At 39.6% G+C, this 11835-nt stretch overlaps 1 long non-coding RNA gene across 1 annotated transcript; it reads left to right on the top strand.

The window, feature by feature from the left end:
* The first annotated feature begins 230 nt into the window (after positions 1-230).
* Positions 231-9614, top strand: LOC146866296 (uncharacterized). The gene is made up of 5 exons (XR_014976785.1): positions 231-282; positions 829-898; positions 2077-2115; positions 5266-5460; positions 9440-9614. It is a non-coding gene; the product is annotated as an uncharacterized LOC146866296 (long non-coding RNA).
* The last annotated feature ends 2221 nt before the right edge of the window (positions 9615-11835 follow it).

The following is an 11835-nucleotide window of genomic DNA, read 5'->3' on the forward strand; positions in this document are numbered from 1 at the left end:
AGAACTCAAGCGTGGAGTTTCGTCTACGTACCTAGTTTATCTAACAAGACAGAGTTTTTTTTACAAAATATTGTACTTAAAAGCAGCAGCCAAGGAAACCAGAGCAGGAGTCATCAAGGGTGGATTATTTACCACCCACTGTAACCTGTGTGACACAATGAGTTATAATCCTGGTAAAGCCAGGCCCCTAAACAAACGCTATAAATGTGCAGGCATTGTAACACAAAACACCACTTTACCCACAAAAGCATCAGAAGACGATCCTTGTACGAGCTCCTCCTGGTAAGGTATTGCTTTTAACCTTCATATTACTTGTCAGAGCTGGATGAAAGGGTCACCAGTCGAGTGATTTTATGTTTTGATAACTTCTGTATTATTTCAGGGTAAACTTGAATGGTCATTAATAAAACAGTTTCTAATTACATCTAAAAGGCCCACACCAATGTACCTTATAACACATACAAAGCCTGGGATCAATCCAGAAAATACATGTCTTTCTGAACCAAATGATCCCCAAATACAAACCTAGGAGGAAGGTGGGCATCCAGCAGTTCAACTTTCAAACACAGTCTCTGCCAATGATAGTATTTTTTTTCTTTATCCTTTCTGTGTATAAAACACACAATGCACAAATGTTCAGCAGTCTGGATTTATAATAACTCCACTGTTGCTGAATATAGGTTACATTTATAAATATAGCCAATTTTAACCTCCAACATAACCAAACTTAAGTGCATGTGTTCTGCCAATCAGTATCAGAAATCATGGCTGAAACTTGAGAAACTTACTCTTTATTAACCATTCGTTTTTTTTCATATTTCCTTGTAGATACCATTCATAAAAGATGAGGACCTTGGTTGTGGTGTCCTGCCTTCTGGCCTTAGCCGTTTGCATTGCGGTGAGTGATGATGTGTGGGACATTAGTAGACATGTAGTACTTTGTTAATCTCACTCAACAATGCTTTTAGTGAAAATATCCTTTGTGCTTCTGTTGATAAGCAGATATTCCTACTTTAATGTGTGCTGTAGTCCATTTCCCTAACATTGGAATTGGAAACACGTCCTACTGCACTTTTTGGGGTTCAAATGATGCTTTTGTATTTTATGGGTGTTTGAAGCATTTCAAAATGTGTCTGTTCTTGAAAATGACATCAAATATTGAGCAGTCTTGAAGTGATGATAGAGCATGCGCAGTGTGTAATATTTTATTTTGAAATCACATAAGCTACAGGTTGACAGCACCAGTTTATATCAGTGTTTCTAAAAACCACTCTGAAAAATCCAGGGTTAACATAAGTGATATTGCTGTTAAAGCCTCTACTGTGCAGTGCGGGCTGATAAGGGGAGAGAGGTTATTAAACTAGAGGTGTGCCCTCAGAAGATTCTTTTAGAACACACCTAGAATTAAGGACAAAATGCTGTTTATTAAAAGGGGAAACAAAAGGTGTAATAAAAGGGATAATGTACCTTACCATACATTATAAGGATATTGCAAGTCACCAAGGAATTCCATAACCATATAGAGGAATGAAGCCGAAGGCTGAGTTCCTTTATAAAGTTATTGAACTCAGCAGTGACTTGCAGTATCCTTATTGTGTACGCCAGAGAGTACTTTATCCATTAAAATACATGGTCACACTATCACCTTTCCCACAAACCACTTCAAATCTTTTGTGCATAGCTTTTTCATATGAAAGAGTGAGCATGTTTGCAAACATATAGAATAAAAATAAAAAACCTCTAGGGCAAAAATAAATTCTCCCTCTATGCCGCAGTCTTTGTAAATAACAAAGGGCTCATTGTCAAAGGAGTAGCGTCTGAGATGGTGGTCGGGATAGCGATTCAAAGCTTGTCAATAGTAGCTTCTGGAATCAGTGTGGGAGCTGATGGAGGGAACAGCGATGTTATACCTATGAGGCAGGTTTAGAGGATAGCTGAATATTTTATTGATAAGTGGTGAAGGTAGCTTTAAGTTAATGGTTGATAAATATGTCGCTCTTACATTGCATTGCACCCCAACTACACCTGGCTAAGAAGTTTTATTTGTTCTTAATGTTTATCTTCCCTCCTTTCCAGGCCTTTGAAAGGGATGAGAGGAGTGCAAGTGACAGTGATGTAAGTATGAGTCATTCATTCTGCAATAGTTTCTTACATCCTGCAGTGACCATGGCATTCTACCTTTGTATGCGTATTTGTCTTTTTGGTTTATTGTATCTGAATTCCCGGTCTTTAATTAATATTTTTCTAACTGACTGTGGATAGTATTCCGGCTTCTGGGATTAAATGATCTTAGATTCTACACCACCTGGGCCATGAATAAAGTACTTAGATAAAATAAAAGGAAGGAAACAAATCAATTTGAACCAGTGGTACTTACTTTGATTAGTATTCAATTCCATGTTTGCCAGGACTATTAGAGACATGGAATTGTTTGAGACATTATTTGAGATAGAACATTAAATCACCACTGCTAATACTCTGAAAAGGAACACAAGTAATCCCAGATGGGCGAGATAGATTGTGTCTGACTCAATGTTTGATCTTTGACATTTCACTTTCTTGCTCTTTCTTTACATTATTCCTAGATACATTGGCCAGATTTGCAGCATATCAGCAATTCATGTATAATTAAGTCTTAATGTGTTTTCCAGTTGAATCTGGCTATACAAGTCCTCTTAAGAGGTGAAGCGCAGACTCCAGCACCTATTTTATGCACCTGTGGGGCCTGAAGGGAATTCATTTAACCTGATATTTTTCTGAGTTAGTACGTTATTTTCAGGCAGCACAGATCATAAATTTAAAGAGGAAAACTGTGCTTCATGTTTCCAAACAGTTTTGTCTAAAAATCAATCAGTAACTCAGAACAGATCTTCGAAACAACCCACAAACTAATGATTTTCTGAATATGGTAATAATCACATTGGCATACTTGTGACCTATTGCAATCTTTAAAATGCTCAGAGATTTAATCCTGTGAAGAGAATGAGTAAATCCCTTTCTTGAGTGCGAATGGGAAATCAACATTCAAAATCCTGATGGAAAAGAAGATCTTCATCACTTGTAAAAAATTATTTCCTTTGGGGGAAAAAAGAAAGAAACAGCAAAAATTGATTGTACGCATTGGAGGGTATTGTCCCATATGCACTGGTAAACTAAGAAAATGTGGAGCACATTTTACATTTTATAAGTAGTGATTAATATATAGAATTATAGATGGGTAAAAATGAACATCAGTGATGTTCTCCACCGAGAGGTGCTGAGTAACATCAAATAATAACAAGAGCAACGTTTGTGATGTCTATAATTTCGGTCAGAACCTCTTGATGAAAAACATCAGTGTTATTTACTGTTACTGAACTTTATCTTTATGCTCTGTATGGCCCTCAAAATCATCTGCTCCTGCTTCGCTTTCATCTGTCGCTCAAGGACGGAGGAGTAATAGGGAGCAATACATAAGATACCCTCCCATCCCTGCCCCTAATGTTGTAAAAATAAAACTGGCCTCCTGCTTCCCACAAACCCCAGGGACATTATCTCCCACTTCCATACCAAAACAATGTGAGTACCGGCGCTGCTCTGGCAGGCTCTCAGAGGCATGTCACAGTAGTCTAGAATTCCTTTATGACGTAGCACCAATGGGAAACAGCTTTTGTCTCTCACTCTTGTTATGTCATAGGAATGGGTAATGAAAGGCTGGTATTATGATAGAGACTTCAAATGACAGAGATACATCATATATGGAATTACAGATGGTAGATGGGTGGCATCCTCATAGACCACTTTTAAGCCAGCAATAATTTCATATTATGTTTGGCCTCTAAATACATCTTCCCTGCTTCCAACTGCTAGAGACAGAGGAGTAATGAGGAAGCCATGGGCTCTCTTCCCTGTCCCAGATTTTAAAAGAAAATACATGGGCTCCTGCTTACCATTCCCAACAACTCTCAATGCCTTCCCTTTCATTGCTTCAAGAAGGTGTGCACACTGATTGCCGGTGCTGCTTTGACAGTCTCTCAGAAAGCCCAGACAGAGCAGCCTAGAATTATTTTCTGATGCAGCAACTGTGGTTAACAAGTTCTGTTACCCTTTATTGGTACTTCATAGTAGTGAATTGCTGGATTTAGAATCCAGTTGCTTATGCCAAAGGCTCTCTATAGGCGCCACACATAATTTATAGAATTATAGATGGTTAACATAGAATATGAGGATGTTTTTTCAGTAAGGTTATCAAATAGAGAACAAGAGTAAAGCTCAAGCTGTCTATATTGTCATATATCTCTACAAGGTGAAAAAATATCACTTTAATCCATCTATAATTTTATGTCAGATATGGCCCCAAACTCATCTGCCCCTGTGTTCACCCGCTATACAGGGACAAAGGAGTAATACAGAACCATACAAAATGTGACCTGTTCTCCCTGTCCAAATTTAAGAAAAAACAATAATTGGCATCCTGCCACCCAACCCCTCTGCTCTGTGCCTCCCCTCTCCTCCCGAAGCTGTGCTCCTTGCATTCCAGCACTGCTCTGGCAGGCTCTCACAGGGCTCAGCTAGAACAGCTTTGGAATTCTTTATGATGTAGCAACAGTGTTTAACACGTTCTGTTAACCACGATTGTTTTGTCATAGCAATTAATTATTCAATTTAGAGTCCAGTCATTCATGCTAATAGCTCACTATACGAGCCAAACATATCAAACCTTTTTAAGGAATACCTTTGTAGAGATTTATGAAATTTAGCAATTCAGAAATCTACAGCCATGTAAAGGAGTCAACCTGCAGTGCAAATATGTGTTTTCTTTTTTTAATCAAGGCTCCTGCATTCCGTGCTTACATAATGTGAAGAAAAGCAGCAGCTCATCCCAAAGAATTCACAATTAGGTCACTTTAGGAACAGAATACATTGAAGGCCTGTGTTTCCCATTGCAGTCGTTACAGACTCAACATTTCAACACACACTTTCATACTTCCAGCCCTTGAATTCTTTTTTTGGGGGGGGTGTGAATGGTTCCAACCAACACCATAAAAATCTAGATTTGTGTATCAGAAATGGTGACTACCTGCAGTGAATGGGATTTAGATCTTAAATCATAGGCTGGTCTTTTGATGTCCCTAGAAATATACCTTTGTTGGTATGTTCTGCTTTATGTGCTTCTAGTGAGCAAAAACCTGGCTTTAAGATTATAGTGTGCTGTCCTGTTATGTACATCTGTATTATAATTTATTAGAGTGTCATATTTTTTATTGTGTGTTCTCTATTTCCCAGTCGCATGAAAAAAAATGGCACAAGAAGAAGCATCATTATCATCGTCGTACAACAACTCCGACCACTACTACTCCAACCACCACTACTCCAACCACTACCACTCCAACCACTACTACTCCAACCACTACTACACCAACAACAACTACTCCCACTACGACCAAGCCTTCCACGGCTCAAGGTTAAATATGAAATCAGGTATGTGATGCATGCACCAGTAAACATTATAGAAATATTTTATCATTTTGTGTGGTGACTATCTTTTAAACAACAAGCGCCAACAATCAGAAATCACAACAACCACACTCTTTTTTCACATTTTTCCTCATTTGTAGCGTTGATAAATATAAGAACTATGAAAGATGAAGGAACTCTTTATGGTGGTTAGGAAAACAAACATGTTCACCAAAGTATGTGTTAATAGCACCAACCTCAAGTGAAATAAACCTATCAGCTCTACACTTTTGTGATAGCACAATATTGTACATAGTCCTAGCACATTGCCTCCCCAGCACTGTGAGTGTACAATACACGTTCTGATTACCCCACCCTCCCAAACAAGCATGTCTTCATTGCCATGTTAATACACATATAGAGCAAAATAGTTATTCACACGCTCATTTAGCATGAGGCCATAGAAAGGAGGGGAAATGAGGTTGCAGAAAGTCAATGATGCATCAAGCACATTCCATCCCTGTATTTCAACAAATCCAACATTTCTCAAAAAGAAATCTCAACTAAAACAGTGGGAAGCAAAAGAAGAGACAATATAAATGTAGCTGGCAAATGCAACTCTTCACTCTCCAGCCGCTTCAGGACACTGTCTTGAACATCAGAAGATGTGGATTAAACATTTTAGGGCAGTTTGTTGCCAACTGAATTCAGATTGTGATCCCTTTCTGATACTGGTTGGTCACAGTTTATTTCAGTAAGGGTAGTACTGTTGAGACTGAGGGGCATATTATCAAGCAAGTTACCGGCGCTTTAGCTGCACTTTTGTGCCCCTAACGCGTTTTTTAGCGCGCTATTATTAAGCTGGTGCTAACAGGCGTTAGCGACAGCATTCAGGCGATAGCAGCCGGATTTTCTATCGCCTTGCATGCCAGCGATACTTATCGCTAATGACATGCAAAGTAGGCGTTCCTTCCCAAAACTTCACGGATAAAGTCGCTAACTCAACATCACACTATTATCAATGATGCCCTGGACCTGCGAAGCGACAAGAAAAGTCAAACTAAGCCTCGTTAGCATCAGGAATTTAACACCAGATAAAAACATGACTTAAACTGTTGATGAATGGAGCTACATAGGAAAGACTAGACCAGAGCTCCATCAGAAGAGCCACAGATGCCATAGAGGTCCCACGAAGGCAACAACAACAACAACCACTGCCAATTCCACCCCCCAGGACCCCCCCCCCAGGCAGCGAAGAAGAAGACAGTGGGTACAGCGCAGACGTCACAGGCGCAAGTCCAGCGGGGCATCCAGGATCTCATCATGGTAATCCTGGATGTTGGGGGGCTTGAGGGGGGTTGTTGATGTGTGCTGCACTTGGCCCTGGGTGCTCAAATCTGCATTTAACTGTTATTGTACATCTTTTCTATGGTAGGTGGACCGATGGGCAATTTTTTCAAAGTCCACACTTGCGGGTTAGCGTGCATCTTTTTATCGGTAAGAGCTTATTGCTTGTTTGTGTCCGCTATCTCCGGTTTTCCTATCGCCATCTCGCAGCAGTTAGCGGCGGTTTTTGCGGAAGCTATTGCCTGTTAGCGCCGTGTTGATTATAGGGCGATAACAGGGCGGAAGAAACAGGCGATGGACGGCAATAGAAAAACTAGCACTAAGCTAGGCTACCGTTAGTTATCGCCAGTCCTTGATTATATGCCCCTGAGTTCTTTCCATGCTGTAGAAACTCTTTATTCTGTGCTTTCTGCAGCAGCCTGTTTAGCGCTCCCACCTGATTATGTTTCTATTGGTTCAGTTAAACTTTATAAAACTAGTTCTGAACTACATGCAGACCACTGTTGAGCTTCTTGGTGATTCAGGTGTGCATCATAGTATATTGTAGTAATGCAAATTACACCCACAGCCAAGGAGTTGATAGATGCATCCCATAGATGTCAAATTCTTTTTTTGGGTGGCTGAAAAACACATACCAAGCCTGGTGGCTTCTGATCAATACCAGCGGAAGAATCCTGCAACTCCAAAAAGATTTAGGAACAAACATTTCACACTCTTGGATTGATGTGCACTCGCAGTGTGGAATACACTACTATTCATTGTTGTCCTAGCCTTTGATTTTATCTCCTTCTTGAAGGATCCTAAGGTCTAGAGCTGCCACAGCAATTAACACACATTCATCTCCCTTTAGGATCTGTATAAACATCAACAGCCTCATTTTGAGTGACTCATAATCTCGATTCTAAAACAAACTCCAGTTTGTGGCTGAATTAGGATTGTCAGTGGTATATCGTTTCATGCTCTTTCCCCCCTCAAGTAAGAACTTGGTACAATTATTGTAGATGGAAACACAATGTACAGAGTACACAGCTTGGAACATTGGAGAACAGATTGTATCACCAAGCTACCCACCAATCATGACCTGCAAAGTGCAATGATATGGAAACATTGTCTGGGCGGAATAGAATCCAGTGGCATCTGTATTTCCCCTGCCCATGTGGCATATTGTGTAAGGTATTTTTGTGACCTATTGTACAACTATACACAACAGGATGACATTTTGTAGCTGGAGGGTCTCAATCTAAACAGCAATGAATGATAAATAAGCATCACTTAAAGCAAAATGGCACTAAAAGAAAGGTATGTATGACAACAGCCCCCTCTTCTGGGAATTTGTAGCCCATTGTGGCCATCAATCACAGCCTGGTCATTGATTATAAATAAAAGGTCCACAGTGGGGAATAAATGCCACCTCAGCTTCAAATCTAGTGAAGCTGCAGCCGGATGGACCAAAAAGGACACCAGGGAGCCCTTGCCAAATTATGTGAAAAAGAACCTTGTACAGTTATATCATGTCCCCTTAGTAAACATTACCTTTCTACCTTAGACAAACATATTGTATATTGCATTGAGCATATTTATAACTAATTTACAATGGGTTGCATTCCATCCTGATTTTGCACCCACAAAAATGTTTTGCACAACTGCTCTTTCAAAATGTTCATGTTGCACTGCCATGGGCAAGCATGAGATGGGAAGAAAATAATCTGTAGCAGCACTTCTTTCGGTGATCACAATTTATGAATCTTGGACAGTAAAGACTTCATTTTATATTTCACCCATTGAAATGTCAGGTGGAAAGATTCATTTCCTCTCACCCAGAATTCATAGTACCCACTGGGTGACAAGAAATCCTTTATTAACAATTTTAATCTATGAGCCCACAGTTATTTCCATGCATGATCCTCTCAAACATATTTATGCTTAACTGTGCTTTTTTATAATTTGGTCTTTGTCACTTTTATTTATCAACTTCTATAGCTTCCACAAATGGTTTTTAAAGTGTGCTTTCCCATCTCAACAGTATACTTATTTAGTAAATATATTCAGCAACATTAATAAATAATTTGACAAGACGTTCTATATATACCCATAGAATCTGAGTATAAAAGATTATATACAGCTTGTCTGAATTGGATGCATGATAGCTATTGATTGAAAGTCCAATCACAGGATAGACAACTTACTATATATACATCTCAACATATTCGCACTAAGGGATAAAGTGAGGGAATGGGTGTGAAAGAGAATTAATTGTGACCACCATCAATCAAAGGCCGGTGGGAGTCATTTTGACAGTGGGAAGAGAGTCAATGGAGTTCTGTCCAAATAGGAGTCAAGTCCCTTGGTATTATCCGAGGAGCTTGAATGAATAGAATCATAAAGCAGCACAGGGAGATTAGGGGGAACAAGAAAAGTTAAGATTAGTCACGTGAAAGGTGCAAGATAATGCATGTGGAGTTAGAATTGTGAATTGGTTTCTAGAATACAGATCATTTATAGCTTTAAAAACCAGACTTAGAAGTTAATAATAATAATGGGTTGCATAATTTGTATCTCTGTTATGGACATTACTCTGGGTGCTGACCAAAAATAGTTTAAATCAACACTACATTCTCAATATACTGTAAACTGATATGATTATGTTTCTTTACAGAAAGAGAAAAGAGGTTAATCCGAAGTGAAAAGAAGTGTCTGCTCTTTACTATCCGAAAGAAAACATCACTTTTGGAATAAGTGGAGTTCTATCCTCCTAAAGAATGTAAAAAGCTGTATCTTATGTTCAGACTGTTCTTTTCAGTAAGATTTTCTTTCAATAAATACATTATTCGGTACAATATTATGGCTCGATGTGTTTTCTAATTTACTCTTCTTGGAAAAGCATCTGCAAGTAGTTATTTCAGGTATACTTATTTGACATTTAATAAGCAACAACTCAACCAGAGCTCACTGCAATACGTGGCTTTAGACACAACCTTTCAGACACAGGCTTTTAAGATATCTTGAATACAATAACTACCACATTTGGCAAGGTATACAAACACAGGTATAGAGCCCTGGATCCAAAATAGCTGTTTTTTTAGGATTTTATTTGCCCAGTTTTGTTCACGAGAGAATCATATCTCAAGATAATGATAGTAATTCAGGTTTTCTATCTTCTTTGCCTGACATCTGGCTCCTTCAGCATGTGTGAGTTGAATACCAAAATGACCTCCATGTGAAACATCTTTGGCCACTCTCTCCCATTCGGCTTCATGGATGATTTCTTGTACCAGGCAACAATTTTGAATGTAATCCCAGGGCTTAATTTGAGCCAGTGGTAGCAGGTGAGGCCTACTAGCACTCGTTAGTATGGATTGGCCCTTATGTTTCTCATTAGAATTTGACCAAGTGAAGGGGGGAAGAGAAATAGGGGGAAACCATGACAAAGACGAGAAAGCGGATGAAATAACCTGCAAGAGTGAGTTAAAGGGGCAGGGAGTGTCTGCTAGAGGATTAAAGAGGCATGAGGTGGAATCAAGAATTTACAACCTTGACATTCGGCACTCTGACATGCAAGAGACCCGGCCGCTGGCTTATGACCAAAACCTTGGGCCCTGACACTTATTCTTTCATGATTAAGTAGTGTGTATTCTTGGATTACACAAACCCAGTGAAGGCCGATGAGAACAACAAGTTCTAGGGTTTTTCTGGTTCTATTCTTTGCAGTAATTTCTTATTTCCTACTCCTATTGTTAAATGTACTATCTTCAGAGTGGCCATTAGGACAGGCTTTAGTCTCATACTGTATTTGAAACTACCAGAAAAGTTTTAACCCCACTCCTTATCCAGTTGTTTTCATATACTGTCAGGGTGTGTCACTCAGTCTCAGGAACATGAAGAATCGATGGAAGGTGCAACTATCCACAATTTCAAAAGATGCTGCCTGCTCATCCTTTTAGACCTAACAGCGGCCTTTGAAACAATCGATCATAAACTACTTCAGAAATACCTGCAACAACAAATCAGAGCAGATGGTACACTTCTTCAGTGGTTCACCTCATTTCTTCACAAACGCTCTCAACTAAAAAAAATAAACAACTCAATGTCTGACATCTATGCCATCATCTGAGATGTCCTCCAAGGCTCAGTACTCTCGCCGACACTCTTCAACATCTACATGGAGCCCCTCACTGCAATACTCAGACAAGCAAACATTGCCTGCCCCCTTTATGCAGATGACATCAAGTTTTACCTGGTAATATCCGCTTTGAAGGAAATTCTCTGGCTTAATGCTATGCACATAAATGTACAGAACTGTTCATCACTCAATCACTTTAAATTCAACCAAGAACAGGTGGAAATTGCTCTGAACGGCAAGCTGACTCTGATGGACTCTGCCAAATATCTGGGGATCACCCTGGACTCAGATCTGAACATGAGCTCACACATTAGGTCCACAGTGAAGGGCGCCCTCTACTACCTAAAACCCTCAACAAAATTAAGCCCTCCCTTCCACCAAATTACCTATAAATTGCCACACAAGCACTGGTACTATCCAGGAAATGCCACCCTCACATGGTCATCAAAGGTATACTTAGCCCCCCTGAGAGCCATTATAAATGTAGCCGCAAGGATGGTCACCCGAGCAAATGGATACGATCACATCTCCCCTCCATGAAAAATCTGAAGTGGCTAAAAATTGAAGCCCTCTGCTGCTTTAAAACCACTTGTCTCACCCATAAAGCACTACACACTGGCAATTCAAACTAGCTCACATGTAAACTCACAAAACCAGGCCAATCGAGAAACCTCCTGAAAAAACTAAAACATAAAGCTATTTTTCTCTATTTCTAGGGCAATGTACCCAATATTTGGGACTCTCTCCCAATCTATATCAGAATTAACCTCTCTTTTGTGAGCGTCAAGAGACAATAAAAAAGTTCCTCCAAAATCAGCACCTTAACCCTGAGGGAAATAACTCAGAATGCACAATGGACTACTACCACATTATACGCATATCCCTCCCAAGGTCCTTACACTGTTTCGACACTCGTCACTACAATTGTACTG

Source organism: Triturus cristatus, chromosome 2_1 (assembly GCF_964204655.1).
Source record: "Triturus cristatus chromosome 2_1, aTriCri1.1, whole genome shotgun sequence".
NCBI classification, from domain to species: Eukaryota; Metazoa; Chordata; class Amphibia; order Caudata; family Salamandridae; genus Triturus; species Triturus cristatus.